Consider the following 26,578-nt stretch of genomic DNA (forward strand, 5'->3'; position numbering starts at 1 on the left):
GTCAGAACAAGGCCAGGAGCCAACTGTGGAACAGACCATCGATTGCTCCATATGCAAATTCAAGTGGAAACTGAAGAAAATTAGAACAAGCCTATGAGAGCCAAAGTACGGCCTGGAGTATATCCCACTTGAATTTAGAGACCATCTCAAGAATAGATATGACGCATTGAACACTAATGACCAAAGACCAGACGAGTTGTGGAATGACATTAAGGACATCATACATAAAGAAAGCAAGAGATCATTGAAAAGACAGGAAAGAAAGAAAAGACCAAGATGGATGTCAGAGGAGACTCTGAAACTTGCTTACGAACACCAAGCAGCTAAAGCAAAAGGAAGAAATGATAAAGTAAAAGAACTGAACAGAAGATTTCAAAGCGTGGCTTGAGAAGACAAAGTAAAGTATTATAATGACACGTGCAAAGAGCTGGAGATAGAAAACCAAAAGAGAAGAACACGCTCGGCGTTTCTCAAGCTGAAAGAACTGAAGAAAAAATTCAAGACTGGGGTGGCAATAGTGAAGGATTCTATGGGAAAATATTAAATAACGCAGGAAGTATCAAAACAAAATAGAAGGAATACACAGAGTCATTATACCAAAAAGAATTAGTCGATGTTCAAGCATTTCAAGAGGTAGCATATGATCAGGAACCTATGGTACTAAAGGAAGAAGTCCAAGCTGCTCTGAAGGCATTGGCAAAAAACAAGACTTCAGGAATAGATGGAATATCAATTGAGATGTTTGAACAAACTGATGCAGCACTGGAGGTGTACGCTTGTCTGTGCCAAGAAATATGGAAGATACCTTCCTGGCCAACTGACAGGAAGAGATTCATGTTTATGCCTGTTCCCAAGAAAGGTGATCCAACCGAATGTGGAAATTATAGAACAATATCATTAATATCACACACAAGCAAAATTTTGCTGAAGATCATTCAAAAATGGCTGTAGCAGCATATCAACAGGGAAGTGCCAGAAATTCAGGCTGGTTTCAGAAGAGGACATGGAACCAGGAATATCATTGCTGATGTCAGATGGATCCTGGCTGAAAGCAGGGAGTACCAGAAGAATGTTTACCTATGTTTCAGTGACTGTACAAAGGCATTTGACTGTGTGGATCATAACAACTTACAGATAACATTGCGAAGAATGGGAATTCCAGAACACTTAATTGTGCTAATGAGGAACCTGTACATAGATCAAGAGGCAGTCATTCAAACAGAACAAGGGGTTACTGTGTGGATTAAAGTCAGAAAAAGTGTGCATCAGCATTGTATCCTTTCACCATACTTATTCAGTCTGTATGCTGAGCAAATTATCTGAGAAGCAGAACTATATGAAGAAGAACGGGGCATCAGGATTGGAGGAAGACTCATTAGCAATGTGCGTTACACAGATGACACAATTTTGCTTGCTGAAAGTGAAGAGGACTTGAAGCACTTACTAATGAAGATCAAAGACCACAGCCTTCAGTATGGATTGCACTTCAACATTAAAAAAAAAAAAATCCTCACACCTGGACCAATGAGCAATATCATGATAAATGGAGAAAAGATTGAAGTTGTTGAGGATTTCATTTTACCTGGATCCACAATCAACACCCATGGAAGTAGCAGTCAAGAAATCAAATGACGCATTGCATTGGGTAAATCAGCTGCAAAGGACCTCTTTAAAGTGTTGAAAAGCAAAGATGCCACCTTGAAGACTAAGGCGCACCTGACCCAAGCCATAATATTTTCAATTGCATCAATATGCATGTGAAAGCTGGACAATGAATAACGAAGACCAAAGAAGAACTGACACCTTCGAGTTGTGGTGTTGGTGAAGAATATTGAATATACCATGGACTGCCAAAAGAATGAACAAATCTGCCTTGGAAAAAGTACAACCAGAGTGCTCCTTAGAAGCAAGGGTGGCGAGACTGTGTCCTACATACTTTGGACGTGTTGGCAGGAGGGATCAGCCCCTGGAGAAGGACAGCATGCTTGGCAAAGTACAGGGTCACCAGAAAAGAGGAAGACCCTCAATGAGGTGGATTGACAGTGGCTGCAACAATGAGCTCAAGCATAACAATTAAAACGATGGTGCAGGACCAGGCAGTGTTTCGTTCTTTTGTGCATAGGGTCACTATGAGTCGGAACCGACTCGACGGCAGCTAACAACAACAACAAATCATTAATACCACACACAAAATTTTGCTGAAGATCATTCAAAAATGGTTGCAGCAGTTCATCAACAGGGGACTGCCAGAAATTCAGGCTGGTTTCAGAAGAGGATGTGAAAAAGGATATCATTGCTGATGTCAGGTGGATTATGGCTGAAAGCAGAGAATACCAGAAAGATGTTTACCTGTGTTTTATTGACTATGTAAAGCCATATGACTGTGTGGATCATAACAAATTATAGATAACATTGTGAAGAATGGGAATTTCAGAACACTTAATTGTGCGTGTGTGGAACTTGTACATAGACCAAGAGGCAGTCATTTGACCAGAACAAGGGGATACTGAGTGGCTTAAAATCAAGAAAGGTATGTGTCAGGGTTGTATCCTTTCACCATACTTATTGAATCTGTATGCTGAGGAAGTAATCTGAGAACCTGGACTATATGAAGAAGAACGGGGCACCAGGATTGGAGGAAGACTCATTAACAATTAGCTTTATGCAGATGACAACACCTTGCTGGCTGAAAAGCGAAGAGGACTTAACCACTTAGTGACGAAGATCAAAAACTACAGCCTTCAATATGGATTACACCTCAACATAAAGGAAACAAAAATCTTTACAATTGGACCAATAAGCAGCATCATGATAAACGGAGAAAATATTGAAGTTGTCAAGGATTTCATTTTACTTGGATTCACAGTCGATGCCCATGGAAACAGCAATAAGAAATCAAATGATGTGTTGCTTTGGGCAAATCTGCTGCAAAAGATCTCTTTAAAGTTTTGAAAAGCAAAGATGTCACCTTGAGGACTAAGGTGTGCTTGACCTAAGCCATGGTATTTTCAGTCACCTCGTATGCATGCAAAAGCTGGACAATGAATAAGGAAGACCAGAGAAGAATTAATGCCTTTGAATACTAGTGTTGGCGAAGAATGTTGAATATTCCACGGGCTGGCAAAAGTATGAACAAGTCTGTTTTGGAAGAAGTACAGCCGGAGTGCTCCTTGCAAGGGAGGATGGTAAGACTTCATCGCATATACTTTGGACATATTATCAGGAGGGATCAGTCCCTGGAGAAGAACATCATGCTTGGTAAGGTAGAGGGTCAGCAAAAAAGTGGAAGACGCTTGGTGAGATGGGTTGATACAGTGGCTGCAACAATGGGCTCAAAGAGAGATGATTTTGAGGACGGCGCAGGACTGGGCAGTGTTTGGTTCTGTTATACATAGCGTCACTGTTAGTCGAAACCAACTTGATGCCACTTAACCACAACACACCAAAAGAAAGCTGTAGGCCACTATCACTTTGGAATGAACTAAATAAAATAGTAGGAAATCTTATCCAAGGGTATAGTACAACATAACAAAGAAGGGCTCAACATAGAAATGCAATGATGACTCAATATTGAGAAATTGATTGCTATAAAGCAGAGGGTCCTTGAATTCCAGAACAAGTAGGCCCTCCAGGAATGCTGACATCTGGATTTACCCTTGTCCACTCCCCTTTCCTCCAAATGCTGGGGCTGCAGCCTTATTGGCCAGCTGCCTCTTCTTAGGTAAGCCAAGCCCCTGAGAGCCTCCAAGATGACCCAGGAAAAGGAAACCAAAGCAGTGAGTGAGAGGTGGAGAAAAATTAACAAGACAAAGTGTCTTAGGCTGGGTTCTCTAGAAAACCAAAATCAGTGAAGTATGTGTGTATGTGTGTATGTATCTTGAGAGAAGGATATTTATATCAAAGAAATGGGTCACAAAGTTGTAGAGACTAGAAAGTTCCAAGTCCATGGGTCAGACTAGAGGCTTCTCCTGACTCATGTAGCTGCAGGGACTGGCAAACTCAAGATCAGCAGGTCAGACAGCAGGCATCTAGCTCACAGACTGCAGAGACTGACAAATCCCAAGACTGGCACGTAAGCTGCTAGCTCAAGTGCCAAGAACTGGAGGTCAAATCAAGAGCCAGCTGCAGGATCCAGAGCAAGCAAAAACCAGCAAGGTTTGCCAGAAAATCCACATATATTAGATGCAGGCCACACTTCCAAGGAAACTCCCTTTCAACTGATTGGCTGCTGTCATGGATTGAATTGTGTCCCCCCAAAAAATATGAGTCAATTTTGCTAGTCCATGATTGCCAGTATTGTGTGAGTGTCCACCATTTTGTCATCTGATGTGATTTTCCTATTTGTTGTAAATCCTACCTCTATGATATTATTGAAGTGGGATTAGCAGCAATTATGTTAGTAAGGTAGGACTCAATCTGCAAGATTAGGTTGTGTCTTAAGCCAATCTCTTTTGAGATATAAAAGAAGTGAGCAGAGAGACAGGGGAACCTCATTTCCACCAAGCAAGAAGAGCCAGGAGCATGGGTCCTTTGGACCCGGGGTCCTTGCATTGAAAAGCTCCTAGACCACGGGAAGATTGATGAGAAGGACTTTCCCCAGAGCAAGCAGAGAGAGACTTCCCCTGGAGCCGGCACCCTGAATTTGGACTTGTAGCCTTCTAGACTGTGAGAAAATAAATTTATCTTTGTTAAAGCCGTCCACTTGCGGTTCTTCTGTTGTAGCAGCTCTAGATAAGTAACACAGCTGCTCCTAGCAGATCTCATCGTGGAAGTGATTAAATTAGATCTCGTTATGGAGGCGATTACATCATTACGTAACTGCCAAACCACTAAGAATCATGGCCCAGCCAAACTGACCCGCAACCCTAACCATCACACAAAGCATTAGATATTGAGAGAAATGGGAAGAGTTCATCTTGTGACCCAGTAGTTATAATAATAAGGGAGGGGGTGAGAAGTGCTCTGGGAGGAGGGATATTCAGGTGGACATAGGTGGGAGACACTGGAGGAGGAGAGCAGATTCTGAGACAGGTGTGGAAGGGGTGTGAGAGAGAGGCTCAGGTAGCTCCCAGGGAGACACAGGATGGTGAGAGCAGCTTGGGAATGACTACAATTATGAAAGAATCTTTATTAAGGCAGGACTCACAGGTGGGGGTATAGCTCAGTGGTAGAGCATTTGACTACAGATCAAGAGGTTCCTAGTTCAAATCCAGGTGCCCCTTGTGTTACTTCTCTTTTACTCCCTGAGGCAGCTACTGTAAGTACAGCTCCCTGTTACCCTATAGACTCAGCCTCATGGAGCCAAATTTTCCAACAAATAGTGAAGACTTAAGTGTTCCACTTACAACATTTTTCATAGGTTTCATTTCTACCTCCTCAGCCATAATCATTTCCTGGAGTAGAGGGAGTCTCCCCTAAGCTTCCTCTGTGTTTCCCTTATGTCTAATTATTACCATGATGATTTTCTTTGTTTATACCAAGCTTCTTTCAAAAACCAGAATTGAGGCAGCTTACAATAAAACACGTAATAAAACTCCAGCAATCAAACAACAAAAGGCAAGCGCTGAACGTTTAGGAGAGGAAGTAAATAACTATTCCAGAGAGCCTAGGCTAGGAGAAGTTACTACTGCTACCTATCTCTGAGCTCCTTGGCAACCAAACAGAAGTGAAAACACGCCAATTCATCAACCAGGAAAACTATTTTATTAGTGCTGAAAAGAAGCAGATTTTTACATGATAGGTCTATATGGATGGACCATTGGTCAGATGATTGTTATTGCCAGGGCAGCCATGTACAGGTTGTGAATTACACAACTCCATCAATTACATAGTGCCCTGGAGTTTTGTGACACAGCAACCCTGGATATTGGCCATATTTTACCCGTTTTACAAAAAAAAAAAGTAGGAAGTTAACAACTCAATACACATTCTCTTCCCTAGTAATAGAATGTTATGGAACCATCACCACTATTTCCAAATTTTCATCCCCCCAAACAGAAACTCCGTACCCCTTAATCAATGTCTTCTCATCCCCCACCCCCTTCACCTACCCCTAATAACCACTAAGTAACTTTTGTCTTTATGCATTTGCCTACTCTAGGTATTTCTTGAAATGTGCCCTGGTGGCATGATAGCTAAGCATTCAGCTGCTGCTAATCAAAAGATCGGTGGTTGGAACCTACCAGCCACTCCCTGAGGGAAAAGACCTGGTGATCTGCTTCCCTAAAGATTACCTACAAAATCCTATGGGGCAGTTCTACTCTGTCATATGGGGTCAATATGAGGTGGAATCGATTCCACAGCACACAAAAACAACAGATATTTCATATAAGTGAGATCATACAATGCTTATTCTTTTGTATCAGACTTCATTCACTCAGTATAATGTTTTCAAGGTTCATCCATGTTGTAGCATGTATCAGAGCTTCTCTTTATGGATGAGCACTATTCCACTGTATGGAGAAAAAGGAGCCCTGGCAGAGCAGTGATTAAAGTGCTCACGGGAGAAAGATGTGGCAATCTGTTTCCGCAAAGATTTATAGCCTTGGAAACCCTCTGGGGCAGTTCTTCTCTGACCTGCAGGGTTATTATGAGTCAGAATGGCTCAATGGCAATGGGTTTTGTTTGGTTTTGGTATCAATAGACTACATTTTATTTACCTACATTTATTCAACTGTTGATGGACAGTTGGGTTGTTTCTACCTTTTGGCTATTGTGAATAGAGCTGCAGTAAACATGGATGCACGAGTGTCTGAGTCCCTGCTTTCAATTCTTTTGGGTGTATGCTTAGGGGTGAAATTGCTGAGTCATATAATAACAATTCCATGTTTAACTTTTGGAGGAACCACCACACTGTTTTCCATAATGACTGCACTATTTTACAGGCCCACCAACAAGGGATGAAGGCTCCAAGTTATCCAAGTCCTCACCAGTACTTGTTATTTTCCATTTTCTCATAATAGGCATCCTAGAAGGAGTGAAGTGGTATCACGTTGGTTTAGGTTTGCATTTCCCATGGGTTCATGTAGACAGTCCTATAGACTGGTTTCTTCTCAGAGTCTTGAGTTTCCTTCTTTCTCGTTTGTTCCGGATGAATAGAGACCAGTAGTTGTATCTTAGGTGGACACTCTGCAAATCTTCTTTGATGAAATATCTATTCAATTTCTTTGCCCATTTTTTAATTGGATAGTTTGTCTTTTTGTTGTTAAATAATTTTAATATTAATTACATGTTGAAATGATCATTTTTTTTTCTAAAAGTGAACACTCTGCTTTACAAATAATGTGGTTGGCTGGAAGCTTTTGCCACTGTCTTAATTTTTTTTTTAAACAAATTAGTTTCTCATTAAACAATTAATACACGTATTGTTTTATGACATTGGTTGCCCACCCCACAACATGTCAACACTCTCCACTTCTCGACCTTGGGTTCCTGCTATCATCTTTCCTGTCCCCTCCTGCCTTCTTGTCCTTGCCCCTGGACTGGTGTGCCCATTTAGTCTTCTTTTGTTTTATGGGTCTGTCTAATTTTTTAATCTTTAGCTGAAGGGTGATTCTCAGGAGAGACTTCAGTACTGGGTTAAAAGGGTATCCAGGGGCCATACTCTCGGGGTTTCTCCAGTCTGTGTCAGACCAGTGAGTCTGGTGAAATATTATATTAGATATATCGGCTTAAATAAAATATGTCATTAAAATTAATTTCAACAATTTTTTCTTAACATGGTTATTAGAAAATACAAAATGATATATGTAGCTTATATTTGTAGCTCACATTATATTTTTATTGGACAGTGCTGGTCTAGAAGATGAAGCATGATCTTAGGATGTAAACCCTAAGTGGTGTCATCAACCAATGGGGAAAGGATAGACCACACAAAAAATCGTGCTGGGATAATTGACTTCCTAAGGAAAAACGTCACATACAATCCCTACCTCACTTCATTTAAAAAAATATATATATATATATAAAGACCTAAATATGAAATTAAACTTTTATAAGGATTTATGTATAACTCAGGAAGGAATTTCATAAACACAACCCCAAAAGCACAAAATATAAAATATATATACAAGTACATCAAAACTTAAATTTTTATATGACAAAAAATTCCATAAACAAGAGACTCAAAATTTTGCAACACATATGATAGAAATTGGATATGTACCTAGTATATACAAAGAACTCATATGGATCAATCCTATAGACATATAAAAAAATTTTTTTTTTTTTTTAACTAGGGTCAAATCATAGCATGTTCCAGAGGGAAGCATACACACTATAACTCAGGAAGAAATGGCTTACACACCTAAAAAAAATGCAAGGTTTTGCTAATATATGTCAGAAGAAACCTGATGAATATGTGAGGAAGTGGATTCTAAGCGTGTTAGACCAAATAGGGTAGAATATAACACTAGCTGAATTCATTGACATGGGTGCATTTACTAGATACTATGAATTTAATGCATTAGCTAGTGCAACTGGAGATGGCTGTAACAGCTTACTTGGTTGGTTGGCTGTAACTTGGACTCAACAGTGGTTTACACTTAAAGAAGTTAGGGCACAAGAGTTTCCCTGGCATGGTGTGAAGGGAATCTAAAGGTTTGGAAAGACCAAAGTATTGGACTGGATTTATCAGTGTGATTTGCATATCCAGTCCCCAACTATGATCCACAAGAAGGCCCAGAAGGTATTAAGACATATATTACAACCCACCTGGATCAAAGGAGAATGAAGAACACCAAGGATACAAGGTAATTATGAGCCCAAGAGACAGAAAGGGCCACATAAACCAGAGACTACATCATCCTGAGACCAGAAGAACTAGATGGTGCCCAGCTACAACCAATGACTGCCCTGACAGGGAACACAACAGAGAACCCCTGAGGGAGCAGGAGAGCAATGGGATGCAGACGCCAAATTCTCGTAAAAAGACCAGACTTAATGGCCTGACTGAGACTAGAAGGACCCCGGTGGTCATGGCCCCCAGACCTTGTGTTGGCCCAGGACAGGAACCATTCCCAAACCTGACACTTCAGACATGGATTGGACTGGACAATGGGTTGGAGAGGGATGCTGGTGAGGAGCGAGCTTCTTAGATCAGGTGGACACCTCAGACTATGTTGGCATCTCTCCCTGGAGGGGAGATGAGAGGGTAGAGGGGTTTGGAAGCTGGCAAAATGGACATGAAATGAGAGAGTGAAGGGAGGGAGCAGGCTGTCTCATTAGGGGGAGAGCAAATGGGAGTATGTAGCAAGGTATGTGTAAGTTTGTGTGTGAGAGATTGACTTGGTTTGTAAGCTTTCACTTAAAGCACAATAAAAATTAAAAAAAAAATCTAACCCCTATACCTGTGGTTATAACCCCATTTGAGAATGGGTTTTCTTTGTTAAGAGGCCATAGCAGTGTAGGATGTGTTTTAAGCCAATCACCAGTGAGATCTAAAAAAAGCAGATGAGGCACACAGAAGCAGCAGAGATGGGGGAAGACAGAGTCCAAGCCTCACAGAGGTTTCCAAGGAACCAGGAAACAGAAGCTGAAGAGACAAGGACCTTCCCCCAAAACTAACAGAAAAAGCCTTCCCCTAGAGCCGGCACCCTGAATTCAAAATTTTCACCTCCTAAACTGTGAAAAAATAAATTTCTGTTTGTTAAAGCTAAAAAAAAAAAAGACACGTTAGTGAGGTGATAGCTTGCATCCTTGAGAAGCTCTATAGTTGCTCACTTTTGTTGGCCGGGTAGGACTGTAGGGGATGCCACAAATCAGATGGTCTCTCTGATTTAAATGGGGATGGTGGGATGCCAGAGTAGCAGAGGTCAAGTGGCAGCACTTACCCACCAAAGACAAGGTGGACGCACCTAGCATAAAAGGGAAGAGGGATGTATGTGTAATCATACTGCCTCACCCTGCAAATCTCTTTGATGGTGGTCAATTGATCACAGTGTTCCTAGGAATGAAATAGATGGGCAGCCTACTAAAGTATTGCTTGACCTATATAACAGGAGAAACGCTACATCTGGCAGCAAAAAACCTGACTTGAATTGCCCCAGTGGAGAGTCACAGCCTCTCATTCAGTTTCTAGACCAAGGTCAATTCACAGACACAAAGTCCGTGAGGAGGCTGGATGAGGCTGGTTTTGTGAGTGAAATGCTGTAAACTGGAGGCACTGGTGTTACTGGAGTGAGCTGTCACTCCTGGGGTTACACTGACAGGAACACATGCAGACAGGAAACAAGTACTATTTTCCTCCTCCAGCCCTCCAGTGCCTCTCAAGTGCCCGGCTGGCAGGACCAATCGGGAAACCACCTGACAAAGAAGAACTGTGGGGTGCAGAGTCCCAGAACTAGCATCACAAGGCAGAGGACGAAGGGCAAGTTTGGAGTTTAAAGGTAATAATTTCTTCAATCAGTACATCAGAACATTTATCTCAACCATCAGAGAAAGCAACTGAATATATATGGAGATGATGGCAAACAGAGAGGAGGTCAGCATGGCCCTAGAGTGTGGCTTTGTGGGAAGAACTATGATCCAGTTTTCAGACACGTGAGTATGGGTCTTATCTTTGAGAAGTTGCATGCTTGGCCAGGCCATTGGTCATTTGGCATCTCTGTTTTCAGGTGCTCAGCACAAAACAAAACAAACAAAAACCAATGTAGATGTCACTATAGACCCTTCCAGCTGTCAGGTGAGTGCTCCCCCACATTACTATCCTCACCCGGGGACTGAGGATGAGGAAGTTGCAGGGCTGAAGAAGAAGTGAACCTGATGCTGCCTCTCAGATAGGGAGATGGGTTAGCAGGAAAGCCAGCCTGGTTGCTCTAAGGAAACCTATCCTGAAGGAGCATCTGTGCCAGAGTCTGAGGGTGTGGCTGCACAGGGAAAGACTGTTGTCCCTAACTAGCATAGCAGGTGTCCCAGTGGCATAGTGGTTAAGAGCTCGGCTGCTAACCAAGAGGCTGGCAGTTCAAACCTACCAGCCACTCCTTGGAAACCTATGGGGCAGTTCTACTCTGTCCTATAGGGTTGCTATGAGTCAGAATCAACTAGATGGTACCTAAGAACAACAACAGCATTTCAGGGGGTATAGCTCACAGGTAGAACCTTTGACATCAGATCAAGAGATCCCCAGTTCAAATCTGTGTGCCCCCTAGCTTTTTAGTCAATAAACTCATAAAAGAGTTCCAGTCTCCTCTCCCCTTACAGAGTCTTTCTGCAAAGAGCAAGAAGTCAGAGGACACCGTTCCCTCACTGAGCAGAGCAGCTCAACCTCAGGTGATGTGCTCATCCCAGCCACTACTACTGTGGTCTTCCCACTCTTCTTTCACTGGTCTCCATGCTCTGCAATGTGTAATTTGAGCTTCTGGCTGAGTGTGAAGACTCTGTCCTTAGAAGGCAGTCAGAGAAATCTGAGATCACCTACAAAACCAAAAAAAAGAAAAACCCAAACCCACGGCCATCAAGTCAATTCTGACTCACAGCAACCCTACAGGACAAAGTAGAACTGACCCATAGAGTTTCCAAGGAGCGACTGGTGGATTTGAAGGGCCGTCACACCTACCAGGTAGTGATAACTGAACTGCTGGATGATTTGTCAACAGTGGCAAGCAAAGCCAGAAGATAGTTCAATAACACTTTCAATATGTTGAAAGAAAATAACAGCCGAGTTAGAATTCAATTCCTAGCAAAACTATTGCTCGTGAACAGACAAAGCTTAGAGAGTTTACCACCAACAAACCCTCACTAGAGAAAATTCTGAAATAAATACTTTGAGGAGAAGTAAAATGATCCCAGATGGGAGACCTGAGATACAAAGAAATTTTGAACAAATAAATTGGCATATATACAGTAATTCTAAAAGTTATTGATAATATACAACAATATTATTGCCTAACTTGTAACTTTTTAAAAGATAGAACTAAAATACTGATTAACAATAACATGGAAAGAAAGGGGCATTAAAGTGTCATAGGTCTTTCTATAATTTGGGAAAAGACTATACGTACTCTTAGGCTGAGTCTTAGGCTGGGTTCTCTAGAGAAGCAAAACCAGTAAAGCTTATAAATATATATGTAGAGAGATTTATATCAAGGAAATGGCTCACGCGGTTGTGGAGGCTGGAACATCCCAAGTCCATGGATCAGGACAGAGGCTTCTCCTTATTTACGTAGCCACAGAGGCTGGCAAACCCAAGATCGGCAGGTCAGAGAGCAGTGCTGTTGCTCACGGGCTGTGAAGATCCTTGAATCCCAAGATTGGCAGGCAAGACTGCAGGTAACCTGCTAGCTCAAGCCCCAAGAACTGTAGGTCAGACAAAGAGAAGCCAGCTGCAGGATCCAGAGTGAGCAAAAGCCACAAGCCTTGCCAGAATGTCTGCTTATATTTGATGCAGGCCACAAACCCAAGAAAACTCCCTTTCAACTGATTGGCTACTCACAGCAGATCCCATCATGGAGGTGATCACATATGTCAAATCTCATCATGGAAGTGATCACAACATCATACAACTGCCAAACCACTGAGAATAATGGCCCACCCAAGTTGACACACAATCTTAACCATCACAGTATTGATTATCCATAGACTTTTAAAATTTGCATGCAGAAACTTCTAGTACATCATTTAAAAAATTGTAGTTTTTGCCAAATAAATGTGGGTAAGAGAATGGAGGCTATGGGCTAGTAGAAAAAAATGAAATGAGAAAAATCCCAGTTAATTCAAAAGAAGGCAAGAGACCAAAAAAAAAAAAAAAAAATCACAGAAACATGAGACAAATGGAATGCAGATAGGTGAAAAAATCCTGATATATTAGTAATTATATATATATAAAAAAAGAAATATAATGCAGTATTAATAATGTATTATAATGACGTCTGCAAAGAGCTGGAGATAGAAAACCAAAAGGGAAGAACATGCTCAGCATTTCTCAAGCTGAAAGAACTGAAGAAAAAATTCAAGCCTCAAGTTGCAATATTGAAGGATTCTACGGCGAAAATTATGGATATTATCCTATCAATGACAGAGTTGTACTTCAGGACAGATCTTGAAATGTTCTTTTTGATGATGAACGTAACACCATTCCTCTTCAATTTGTCATTCCCGGCGTAGTAAACCATATGATTGTCTGATTCAAAATGGCCAATACCAGTCCATTTCAGCTCAGTAACACCCAGGATATTGATCTTTATGTGTTTCATTTCATTTTTTATTATTTATTTTAAATTGTTTTCTTGATTTCTTATTATTGTAATGTGTTTCTAGTACTGAGAAATGCCTAATAAATAAAAAATAAAAATTTGAAAATATGATTACCACCGGCAATGTCCTTAGAGGAAATTTTAAAGTAGGAAAAGTTACTTTTATGAGTCTCCACTTCAACTCGCATAAACTCTGAAGGAACAATTTTTACTTTTTTTAATTTCATTTTTGATGGCTTCCAATTTTCCTAGATGGATACTTTGTAGATTCCACATTCCAATTATTAATGGATGTTTGCAGCTGTTTCTTTCGTTGAGTTGTGCCACATCAGGAAATGAAGGTCCCAAAAACTTGACACCATCCACGTCGTTAAGATCCACTCTATTTTAAGGAGGCAGCTCTTCCCCAGTCATATTTTGAGTACCTTCCAACCTGAGGGGCTCATTTTCCCATACTATATCAATGTTCCACAACTATTCACAACATTTCCACTGGTCATTTTTTTCAGAAGTAGATTGTCAGGTCCTTCTTTCTAGCCTGTCTTAGTCTGGGAGCTCCCCTGAAACCTGTTCACCAAGGGTGACCCTGCTGGTATTTGAAATACTTGTGGCAAAGTTTTCCAGTATCACAGCAACACACAAGTCACCACAGTACAACAAGCTGAAACACATGGTGGAATGAAAAAGTAGATTTACCCAAAGTTATGTTTTTCTTTTTATGGTTTTGCCAAGCATAACAGAGTAAGGGAATGGAGGGTATATGCAAGGGTATGGTTATAATAATGTATCATGGAATATTGACAAATAAAGAAGGAGTGAGGGACAGTGAAAATTCATTAGGATTGATGGATGGAAAGTCCTTCGGGAAAATAGAGAAAGGACTGTTGTGTGCATGGTAATGGAGAGTGCTTTGGAAAGGTTGAAGATGTTTCACAGATGGAAGCTGACAGAGTCCCATGCAACTGTAATAATACCTTGCTTTCCTAGACATCCTTAACTTCATCAGTAGAAGTGACAGAGGAGCCTGAGATCCTAAGTAGTGGTCTGAAAGTGAAACATGCGAAATTTAGATTATGGAGAGGTTGTAGTTATTGGTAGTGACAGAGTCTAAAGAATTACCTACCATAGAAGGGATGACTGAAGTAAAGGATCACTGGAGGAGAGGAGTTTGAGAACCAATAGGCTGGGTCGGAAGGAGTGAAATTGTGTCATAAGCCAAGATCATCAAGAAATGGGGGGAAGTGACTGCCGGCTGGTGGTGGTGTTAGGTGCGGTCTAATCAGTTCTGACTAATAAAGAACTTAGGTACAACAGAAACACTGCCCGGTCCTGTGCTGTCCTCAAAATCATTGTTATGCTTGACTCTATTGGTGCAGCCACTGTGTCAATCCACCTTGCTGAGGGTCTTCCTCTTTTTTGTTGACCCTCTACTTTATCAAGCATGATATTCTTCTACATGGATTGGTCCTTCCTGATAACATGTCCAAAGTACATGAGACAAAATCTCTCCATCCTTGCTTCTAAGGGGCATCCTGGCTGAAATTGTTCCAAGACAGATTTGTTCATTCTTCTCGCGGTTCATGGTACATTCAATACTATTCACCAAAACTGTAATACAAAGGCGTGAATTCTTCAGTCTTATTCATTGTCCAGCTTTCACAGCATATGAGGTGACTGAAAATGCCTTATTCATTCATTGTCCAGCTTTCACAGCATATGAGGTGACTGAAAATGCCATGGTTTGGGTCAGGCACACCTTAGTCCTCAAAGTGACACCTTTGCTTTTTAACACTTCAAAGAGGTCTTCTGCAGGAGGTTAGCCCAATGTAATACATCCTTTGATTTCTTGACTGCTGCTTCCATGGGAGTTGATTGTGGATCCAAGTATAATGAAGCTCTTGACAACTGCAATCTTTTCTCTCTTTATCATGATGTTGCTTATTGGTCCAGTTGTGATGATTTTTGTTTTCTTTATGTTGAGGTACAATCCATCCTGAAGGCTGTAGTCTTTGATCTTCATCAGTAAGTGCTTCAAGCCCTCTTCACTTATGGCAAGCAAGGTTGTGTTATTTGCATAATGCAGATTGTTAATGAGTCTTCCTTCAATCCCAGTGCCCCATTCTTCTTCATACAGTACAGCTACTCGGATTATTTTTTCAGCATACAGATTGAACAATTATGGTGCAAGGATACAACCCTGACACACTCTTTTCCTTGTTTTAAACCACGAAGTATCCCCTTGTTTTGTTTGAATGACTGCCTCTTGGTTTATGTACAGGTTCTGCAGGAGCACAATTAAGTATTCTGGAATTCCCATTCTTTGCAATGTTATCCATAATTTGTTATGATCCACACAGTCAATGCCTTTTCATAGTCAATAAAACACAGGTAAACATCTTTCTGGTATTTTCTGCTTTCAGCCATGATCCATCTGTCACGAGCAATATATCCCCAATTCCACATCCTCTTCTGAATCAGGTTTGAATTCTGGCAGTTCCCTGATGATGTACTGCTGCAACCGCTTTTGAATGATCTCTAGCAAAATTTTACTTGCATGTGATATTAATAATATTATTTGATAATTTCTGCATCCTGTTGGATCACCTTTCTTTGGAATGGGCACAAATATGGATCTCCTCCAGTCAGTTGGCCAGGTAGCTGTCTTCCAAATTTCTTGACATAGATGAGTGAGCACCTCCACTGCTGCATCCGTTTGTTGAAACATCTCAATTAGTATTCTGTCAATTCCTGGAGCATTGTTTTTCTTCAATGCCTTCAGTGCAGCTTGGACCTCTTCCTTCAGTACCATCAATTCTTTATCACATATTACATCCTGAAATGGTTGAATGTCGACCAATTCTTTTCGGTACGGTGACTCTGTATTTTCTTTCCAACTTCTTTTAATACTTCCTGCATCATTCAATATTTTCCCCATAGAACCCTTCAGTATTGCAACTTGAGACTTGAATTTTTTCTTCAGTTCATTCAGCTTGAAAAATGTTCTTCGCTTTTGGTTTTCTAACCCCAGGTCTTCGTACATTTCATTATAATACTTAACTTTGTCTTCTTGAGCCACCCTTTGAAAGCTTCTGTTCAGCTCTTTTACTTCATTTCTTCCCTTTGCTTTAGCAAGGGAAGAGAAAGTTTCAAAGTCTCTTCTGACATCCATTTTTATCTTTTCTTTCTTTCCTGTCTTTTTAATGACCTTTTGTTTCTTCATGTATGATGCCCTTGATGTCCTTCCACAACTCCTCTGGTCTTCAGTCGTTAGTGTTCAACACATCATATCTATTCTCGAGATGGGCTCCAAATTGCAGTGGGATATACTCAAGGTTATATTTTGGCACTTGTGGACTTGCTCTAATTTTCTTCAGCTTCAACTTAAACTCGAATATGAGCAATTGATGATCTTTTCCTCAATTGGCCCTGGCCTTTTTCTGACTAATGATATTGAGCTTCTCCTTCATCTCTTTCCACAGATGTAGTTGGTTTGTATTCCATCTGGTGAGGTCTACATGAATAGTCGCCATTTATGTTGTTGAAAAAAAACTATTTGCTATGAATAAGTCATTAGTCTTATAAAATTCTGCCATGCAATCTCCGGTATCATTTCTGTCACCAAGGCCGTATTTTCCAACTACTGATCCTTCTTTGTTTCCAACTTTTACATTCTAATCACTAGTAATTATGAATGTGCTTGATTGCATGTTTGATCAATTTCAAACTGCAGATGTTGGTAAAAATCTTCAATTTCTTCATCTTTGACCTTAGCGGTTGGTGCATAAATTTGAATAATAGCCGTATTAACTGGTCTTCCTTGTAGGCAAATGGATATTATATCCTATCACTGACAATGTTGTAGTTCAGGATAGATCTCGAAATGGTCTTTTTAACAACGAGTGCAACATCATTCCTCTTGAGAGTGGGGCTGAGGAAATGAGACATTCAGAGAGAGAAAGTGAAGTCCTTACATGACCACCAAGGGCAAGATCACCAGGTACAGAGTGGGCTAGGTTAACTTAATGGGCCTCTTTACTGAGATATAACCCTAGTAGCTTTTATCTGGATAACTGTAGGGGTGCTCCTTGGTGGTGGTCTTGATCTAGACCCTAAGTTTTTACCACAGACAAAACACATTACTTTGATGGCCAAATGTAGGGAGAAGAAGCAGAAATTCCAGCATCTGCTTTAGTGATTTAAAAGGTTGACTAAGTAGGCGGCACTCACATTTGCCACGACTCATCTGTCAGTACCATCAAGGCTCCAGGGATGGATGGAATACCAGTTGAGATGTTTCAAAAAAATGGATACAATGCTGGAAGCACTCACTTATCAATGCCAAGAAATTTGGAAGACCGTTAACTGGCCAACCAATTGAAAGATATCCATATTTGTGCCCATTCCAAAGAAAAATGATCCAACAGAATTTGGAAATTATCAAACAATATCATGCAAGTAAAATTTTGCCAAAGATAATTTAAAAATGTTGCAGCAGTACATCGACAAAGAACTGCCAGAAATTCAGGCCAGATTCAGAAGAGGGCATGGAACGGGAGATATCATTGCTGATGTCCCATGTCCACCCTGGCTGAAAGCAGAGGACACCAGGAAGACATTTACCTGTGTTTTATTGACTATGCAAAGGCAATGGACTGTGTGGATCATAGCAAACTATGGATAACATTGGAAAGAATGGGTATAATTGTGTTAATGTGGAACCTGTACATAGACCAAGGGCACTTGTTCGAACAGAACAAGGGGATACAGTGTGGTTGAAAGTCAGGAAAGGTGTACTTCAGGGTTGTATCCTTTCACCATACTTATTTAGTCTGTATGCTGAGCAAATGATCCGAGAAGCTGGACTATATGAAGAATGGGGCATCAAGATTCGAAGAAGGCTCATTAACAAGCTGTGATATGTAGATGACACAACCTTGTTTGCCAAAAGTGAAGAGAACTTGAAGCACTTACTGATGAAGAGCAAAGACAACAGCCTTCAGTATGGATTGTACCTCAACATAAAGAAAACAAAATCCTCACAACTGGACCAATAAGCAACATCACGATAAACAGAGAAAAGGTTGAAGTTGGAAAGGATTTCATTTTACTGGGATCCATAACCAACACGCATCGAAGCAGCAGTCAAGAAATCAGAGGACGCATTGCACTGGGCAAATCTGCCGCCAAAGACCTCTTAAAAGCAAAGATGTCATTTTGCCCCTGACCTAAGCCATGGTATTTTTAATTGTCTCATATGCATGTGAAAGCTGGACAATGAATAAGGGAAACGGAAGAATTGATGCCTTTGAATTATGCTGTCGGTGAAAAATATTGACTATACCATGGACTGCTGGAAGAATGAACAAGTCTGTCTTGGAGAAAGTACAGCCAGAATCCTCCTTAGAAGCAAGGATGGCCAGACTTCTTCACACATACTTTGGACATGTTATCAGGAGGGAGAAGTCCCTGGAAAGGAAAGGACATCATGCTTGGTAATGTAGAGGGTCAGTGAAGAAGAAGAAGACTCTGAAGGAGATGGATTGACGTAGTGGCTGCAACAATGGACCCCAGCATAGCAACAATTGTGAGGATGGTGCAGGACTGGGCAGTGTTTTTTCCTTTGTAAATACGGTTGCTATGAGTTGGAACTTAACAGCAACAACTGGGTTTAAACTGGGGACCTCTTGACCTGCAGTCAAATGCTCAATCCCTTAGCTACAGCCCGCATACAAATGTCCTCTCATTAACACCCTTTCACCCAAAGCACTGTACCAGGATATCTACATATCTGTACTGTTTTTCTCCATATCCCTGGAGCTGGCAAATCGTCTCCACTGTAGCTAGCTCACCTTTCTTCCCCTCTCCAGCCTTCTACCCTCCTCTTCCTCAGGTCGTGATAAGGGCACCAGCCTCGCTAGTGGAAAGGACATTAGAGTCTCTGCTACCGCACTCCCTGAGCCTAGCAGACAGTTGTCAGGACAGGAGCTGTTAGTCCTGGGTCTTCAGTGCACACACAGCCCAGGGAGTTTCCTCTGCCCCTCTCCACGGCCTCCGGAGTTGCTCATCCTTCCCCTTGCTCATTCATTCACTGACTCCTCAAACATTTGTGGTGCATGTGTTGTGTGCCAGGCCTGTTCCTCAAAGAGTCTTTTTTTTTTTTTTTTTAAGATGCTGTAGCAGTTTAATTTTTTAAAATAATGTTTTATTGTGTTTTTGGTGAGATTTTACACAGAAAATTAGGTTATTAGATTCGCACTGAACAATTTCTATACATATTGTTCAGTGTCATTTGTTACATTTTTCACAATGTGTCAACATTCTCATTATTCCTATTCTGTTTGTTTTATTTCCAATAATCTAGCTTCCCTACCCCCCTCCTCTTACCTTCTCATCTTTGCTTTAGGGTAAATGTTGGCCATTTGTTCTTATACAGGTTTGCTTTTTTTTTTTTTTTTAAGAGCACAGTGATATTGTTTATTTTATGAACTAATCTGTTATTTAGCTGAAAGGTGACTTCCAGGAATGGTTTCAATTCCAGGGTTAAAGGGTGTCTCTGGGAGACAGTGTCAGGGGTTTATCTGGTCTCCATTGGTTCAGTAAGTCTGGCCTTTTTTAAGAAGTTGAGTTTTGTTCTACGTTTTTCTCCCATTCTGTCCAGGACCCTCTATTGTGTCCCTGGTCAGAATGGTTGGTAGTGGTAGCCGGGCATCGTCTAGTTCTTATTGTCTCAGGATAGATGAGGCCATGGGCTATTAGTCCTTCAGAGTAGATTATTCTTTGAGTCTTTGGTTTCCTTCTTTCTCTTTTGCCCCAGATGAGCAGAGATCAATAGCTGTATCTTAAATGGCTGCTTTTCAGACTCCAGATGCTACTCACCAGACTAGGATGTAGAACATAAACTTTATGAACAATGTTATGCCAATTGACCAAGTTGTCCCACAAGGCTATGGTCCTAAGCCTTCAAACCAATACCGCATGGCATTTGCCTATGTCTAGGAAGTATCAGTAACTATGACCCCTATGTGCTTTATAATATATATAAATATACATGCAGAACAGAAAACATATATACAGCTATGCCTACAGATACACCTTTATGTGCACACATACCTTCCTATACACGTATATACATACTTATCTACGTATGTAGCTAAATATATATATTTTTGGTTGATATTGCTGTTGTTGCAAAATTGCATATGTTACAGGATTTACCAAAAATGTCCCTTATTCTTGTGTACTTTTCAGTGTCATCATTTACCTTAGTCAAGTTGTGCGGACTTCACCTGCATTTGGTATTTCCTTTCCCATCACCAAAAATAAAAATTGTCTATTGTTTTAGAGAAGCAAAACCAGGATAGCATATAAATATATATAGAGAGGGATTTATATTAAGGAAATGGCTCATGAGGTTGTAGAGGCTGGAACGTCCCAAGTCCGTGGGTCAGGCTGGAGGCTTCTCCCGATTCACGTAGCCGCAGGGGCTGGCGAACTCAAGATCAGCATGTCAGCTGCTAGCTCAAGTCCCAAGAACCAGAGGTCAGATGAACAGGAGCCAGCTGCAGGATCCAGAGCAAGCAGAAGTCTGCGAACTTTGCCAGAAAGTCCACCTATATTGGATGCAGGCCACGCCCCCAAGGAAACTCCCTTTCAATTGATTGGCCACTCACAGTATATTCCATCATGGAGGTGGTCACATTATATCAAATCTCATCATGGTGGTGATCACATCATTATATGACTGATACACTACATCATAACTGCCAAACGACTGAGAATCATGGATCAGCCAAGTTGACACACAATCTTAATGATCACATTTACTGTCTAGAAAGTGATTCCCCCTCCCTTTCTCTCCCATCCCTGGCAACCACCAATGAACATTGTTTTCTGTATGTATGCCTATTTTTTTCTTTTTATAAAAGTGAGATCGTACAATATTTGTCTTTTGTGATTGACTTATCTTCACTCAGCATAATGTCCTCCAGATTCATCCATGTTATACTTTGTTTCTAGAGCTCATCATAATTCTTTGTAGATGCATAGTATTCCATTGTATGTACCACAATTTGTTTATTCATTCCCTTGTTGATGGGCACTTAGGTTGTTTTCATCTTTTTGCTATTGTGAATAATGCTGCAGCGAACATAGGTGTGCATATGTCTATCCATGCCACTGCTATTAGATCTCCAGGGCCTATATCTAGGAGTGGAATTGGTGGATCATAAGATATTTCTATTTCTAACTTTTTGAGGAAGCACCGTACCATTTTTCATAGTGATTATACCATTTTACACCTCAAAGAGTTTTAGTCCAAAGGGGAGCCCAACCCTCAAGCCAAAATATTTCCACAGAAGTGACAGGAGCCTAAGCAGAGAGCTGTGGGATCAGAGAAAAGGGGCTGCCTGGTGAGGGCACTCCTAGAGGACATGGGAAGGAGAAGTTTGCCAGACAAAGGAGCTGGGGGTAGGCCTTCAGGCCATGGGAAGAATAAGAGCAAAGACCAAAAATGGGTCAGGTATATCTGGAGCTCAGTGACAGCAAAAGTGAGCTCATCAATCCAGGAAATGGCTGGATTTCCCACAGCCATTGTCACTGGGGGAAAGCCTGTGACACACTGCATGACCAGGCATGACCTGAATGAATCCTCACAACCACCCGCTGTTGTCTAATTATAGAAAAAAAGATGAGGAAAAAGGCTGCAGAATAGAAGCCAGTCCCAGACAGACTGGAGCTGGGGTGTGACCCAGACAGCAAACTGTGCCCAGCACTGCCCACCCTGCAGGATGGGGGGAGGGGCAGTGGGGTGACAGGGGCGGGGCAGTGGGGTGACAGGGTGATGGAGAGTGACTGGGTGAGGGACAGTGAGGAACTAGCGGGAGGGACAGTGGGGATGTTGGAGGGAGGTCAGTTAACACTTCAGAGTTTTACTCTCTGGAATGTAAGAGTGTAGCGAGGGGGCATCCGGATTTGAACCGGGGACCTCTTGATCTGCAGTCAAATGCTCTACCCCTGAGCTATACCCCCAGACATGCCTTTTAAATCTGAACTGTGCAGCCAGCTCCTGGTCCTGGACTCAATCAAGCTCCCAGGAGCTGGCAGCCTTCCTCGGCCCCCATCCTTGGCAGCCCGGCCGTCAGTGCTTTGACGCACTAAAGGTTCACTTGTGGATTTAACTGCCTCACCCAAAAACTTCTGTTGAAGTCCTCACCCCTGTACCTGTAAATATGACCCTGAGAAGTAGGGTTTTCGTTTGCTATGTAAACGAGGCCCTATCAGAGTAGGGCGGGTCTTAAACTTAATTACTTCTGAGTTATAAAAAGAGCAGAACAGACACAGAGACAATGGGGGAGGATGCCACGTGAACACAGACCTACCGGGCGGATGCACCTACAAGACAAGGTACGCTGAGGATTGACGGAAGCTACTGGAAACTGAAAGAGACAAAGAAGGACCTCCCCCTAGAGCCATGCCCTGAATTTGGACCTCTAGCCCACAAACATGTGAGGAAATAAAATTCTGTTCTTTAAAGCCCCCACTTGTCGTAGGGCAGCACTAGAACACTAACACAGCCTGTAAACCCTTCTGAGGTCCTCCGCCAGCCAGGCACAGCCTCCTCCTCCTCTTCCCACTCTCCTCCCTTCCTCCCTCTGCGCGCCTCTTCGCCCGTCGCCCGCCCCCCGCCCCCCGCCCCCGTCCCCGCCCCCACCAGCCCCGCCCCACCCCGCCCACCCTGCAGTGGGACCACTGGCTTTGCTCCCTCCTCGCTGTGCACAGACCTACATCCAGAGACACGAGATGACCCCCTTTCTCTCTTCCCACCACGTGCTTCATTCAGTGCCCTACAACCCACCAAATGCACTGGAGAACTTAGGTGAATCTGCTCCAGAGTCCCTCTGCTTTTGGGGAAACACCGTGATAAAGAACAAGAGCCAGGACTTCATCCAGAGAGCAACAAGAATGGGGACGCAGCCAGGAGAGGGCAGTGCACGCCACCTCGGAATGAAGGCACTGGGAGGATACAGTCAAGACATCTCCTGCATGGGCGGAGACGCAGAAAGGGCTTTGGGGTGCAGGGTGGCCCCTCCTTGCCTTCCCAACGCCCCACTCTCCTCCCCATAAAAGCAGCCTCCAATAAGTCTATGGATTTCACAAGGGCTTTGGGCAAGTGACTATTTTGTCCAGAAATCCTGCGGGGGGCGGGTTCTAGGCTCTCTGGGCGGGCTGTGCCCAGTTTACCTAGCCCCCTGGGAGTGACTTCGTCCTTACTGTTCTTTCCTCTGTTCCACAGCCACTGGTGTGTGCCAGTGTTGACCGGAGCCTCCCCTGACTGGCCCCAGGGGGTGATACTTTTAGTTCCAGCTGACTGTAGGGGAAGGAGCTGGAACTGGCCCCAGAGCTGAGGGTCTGGGCCCCAATCTGCCCAGATGGAGCCTCTGCCTCTCAGCCAGAACCCAGTCAGCCCAGCCCTGGGACACCTTCCCCTGACAGACGCCCTACAGGGGGGCCTCTGGCTGCCTCCTGCAGCACCCTCGACCTCCTTCCTCGTCTCCATGAATCCACCCCACACAACACAGGCCGAATGATCTGGGTCCCATCTGGTAGTAAATGGGGCTGGGGGGCTGTTCTGAGTTGAATTGTGACCCTGAAAAGGATAAATTAAAGTCCTAACACCCAGTACCTGTGAAGGTGACCTTGTTTGGAAACAGGGTCTTTGCAGGTGTGATCAGTTAGGTTAACATGAGGTCCTACCTGAGTGCTGTCCTTTTTTATAAAAGAGAACAAACATACAGAGAGAGATCGAGGACAGATGGCCGTGTGAAGATGCACCTAAAGGAATACCTGGAGCTACCAGAAGCTGAGTAAGACAAGGAAGGACCATCCGGTAGAACCATTGCAGAGATCATGGCCCTGCCAACATCCTGAATGAGACCCCCAGCCTCCACAACTGTGGAAGAATACATTCCTGTTCTTATAAGCCACCCACTTTGTGGTATGTTGTTACGGCAGCCCCAGGACACTAACGCAGGGGCTGAAAGTAGACCAGGGTGTGTCCAGGCTCTGAAAGGTAGTATGTACAATATACAGACATAGAGTATGGAGAATATATGTCATATAGTACACAGAACATATAGCACATACAGTATGTAGAATATATACCACGTACAGCATGCAGAACATCATACAATATATAGGATGTACAGTATATACAATATGTAAAATATATATCACATACAGTATGTGGAATATACCTACAGTATGTAGAACATGTGTGGAAACGCTGGTGGCGTAGTGGTCAAGTGCTACAGCTGCTAACCAAAAGGAGAGCAGTTCGAACTCACCACGCACTCCTTGGAAACTCTATGGGGCACTTCTGTTCTGCCCTGTAGAGTCACTATGAGTTGGAATCAACTCGACTGCAACAGGCTTGTTTTTTCTTGTTGTTGTTTATGCAGAACATACATTACATATAGTATGTAGAACATATAGTACATATACTGTGTAGAACATATAGCACACTCAATATGTAGAATATATAGCACATACAGTATGTAGAGCATATAGCGCATACAGTATGTAGAACATACAGCACTTACAGTGTGTAGAATATACAGCACACACAGTATGTAGAACATATAGCACATACGGTATGTAGAACACATAGCACTTACGGTATGTAGACATACAGCACATACAGTGTGTAGAACATATAGCACATAGTGTGTAGAACATATAGCATTTACAGTATGTAGACATATACCACATAAGTAAGTAGAACATACAGCACATACAGTATGTAGAACATATAGCACATAAGTATGTCGAACATATAGCGCATGCAGTGTGTAGAACATATGGCACATACAGTCTGTAGAACATACAGCAATACAGTATGTAGAACATACAGCACATACAGTATGTAGAATATATGTTATGCAGTGTGTAGAACATCTAGCATATACAGTATACAGAATATATACCACATACAGTATGCAGAACATATAGCACTTACAGTACGTAGACATACAGCACATGCAGTATGCAGAACATATATATAGTACCTAAGATATATACTATGCACAGTATATAGAATATATGTTATGCAGTGTGTAGAACATCTAGCATATACACTATGTAGAATATACATCATATAGGATATATACGAGTGAGCACCTCCAGCGCTGCATCTATTTGTTAAAACATTTCAAGTGCTATTCCATCAATTCCTGGAGCCTTGTTTTTCGCCAATGCCTTCAGAGCAGCTTGGACTTCTTCCCTCAGTACCATCGGTTCTTGATCATATGCCACCTCTTGAAATGGTTGAATATCGACTAATTCTTTTTGGTATAATGACTCTGTGTATTCCTTCCATCTTCTTTTGATGCTTCCTGCATCATTTAATGTTTTCCCCGTGGAATCCTTCACTATTGCAACTCGAGGCTTGAATTTTTTCTTCAGTTCTTTCAGCTTGAGAAACGCCCAGCATGTTCTTCCCTTTTGGTTTTCCATCTCCAGCTCTTTGCACATGTCATTACAACGCTTTACTTTGTCTTCTCCAGATGCCCTTTGAAATCTTCTTTTCAGTTCTTTTACTTCATCAATTCTTCCTTTTGCTTTAGCTGCTCGATGCTCAAGAGCAAGTTTCAGAGTCTCCTCTGACATCCACCTTGATCTTTTCTTTCTTTCCTGTCTTTTCAGTGACCTCTTGCTTTCTTCATGGATCATGTCCTTGATGTCATTCCACAACTCGTCTGGTCTTCGGTCACTAGTGTTAAATGCGTCAAATCTATTCTTGAGGTGGTCTCTAAATTCAGGTGGGATATACCCAAGGTCATATTTTGACTCTTGTGGACTTGCTCTGATTTTCTTCAGTTTCAGCTTGGACTTGCATATGAGCAATTGATGGTCTGTTCCACAGTCAGCCCCTGGCCTTGTTCTGACTGATGACATTGAGCTTTGCCATCGTCTCTTCCCACAGATGTAGTCAATTTCATTTCTGTGTGTTCCATCTGGTAAGGTCCACGTGTATAGTCACTGTTTATGTTGGTGAAAGAAGGTATTTGCGATGAAGAAGTCGCTGGTCTTGCAAAATTCTATCATTCAGTCTCCGGCACTGTTTCTATCACCAAGGCCATATTTTCCAGGAATTGATGGAGTATCAATTGAGATGTTTCAACAAACAGATGCAGCACTGGAGATGCTCACTCATCTATGCCAAGAAATATGGAAGACAGCTTCCTGGCCAACTGATTGGAAGAGATCCATATTTATGCCTATTCCCAAGAAAGGAGATCCAACCAAATGTGGAAATTATAGAACAATATCATTAATATCACACGCAAGCAAAATTCTGCTGAAGATCATTCAAAAACGGCTGCAGCAGTATA

At 42.1% G+C, this 26,578-nt stretch overlaps 2 non-coding genes across 2 annotated transcripts; one reads left to right on the forward strand and one right to left on the reverse strand.

Annotated features, from left to right (window-relative positions):
- The first annotated feature begins 5,150 nt into the window (after positions 1-5,150).
- TRNAC-ACA (transfer RNA cysteine (anticodon ACA)) lies at positions 5,151-5,222 on the forward strand. The gene has a single exon. It is a non-coding gene; the product is annotated as a tRNA-Cys (tRNA).
- A 16,923-nt stretch (positions 5,223-22,145) lies between these two features.
- Positions 22,146-22,217, reverse strand: TRNAC-GCA (transfer RNA cysteine (anticodon GCA)). The gene has a single exon. It is a non-coding gene; the product is annotated as a tRNA-Cys (tRNA).
- Positions 22,218-26,578: the final 4,361 nt, after the last annotated feature.

The sequence above is a fragment of the Loxodonta africana genome, chromosome 8 (genome assembly GCF_030014295.1).
Source record: "Loxodonta africana isolate mLoxAfr1 chromosome 8, mLoxAfr1.hap2, whole genome shotgun sequence".
Classification (NCBI taxonomy): Eukaryota; Metazoa; Chordata; class Mammalia; order Proboscidea; family Elephantidae; genus Loxodonta; species Loxodonta africana.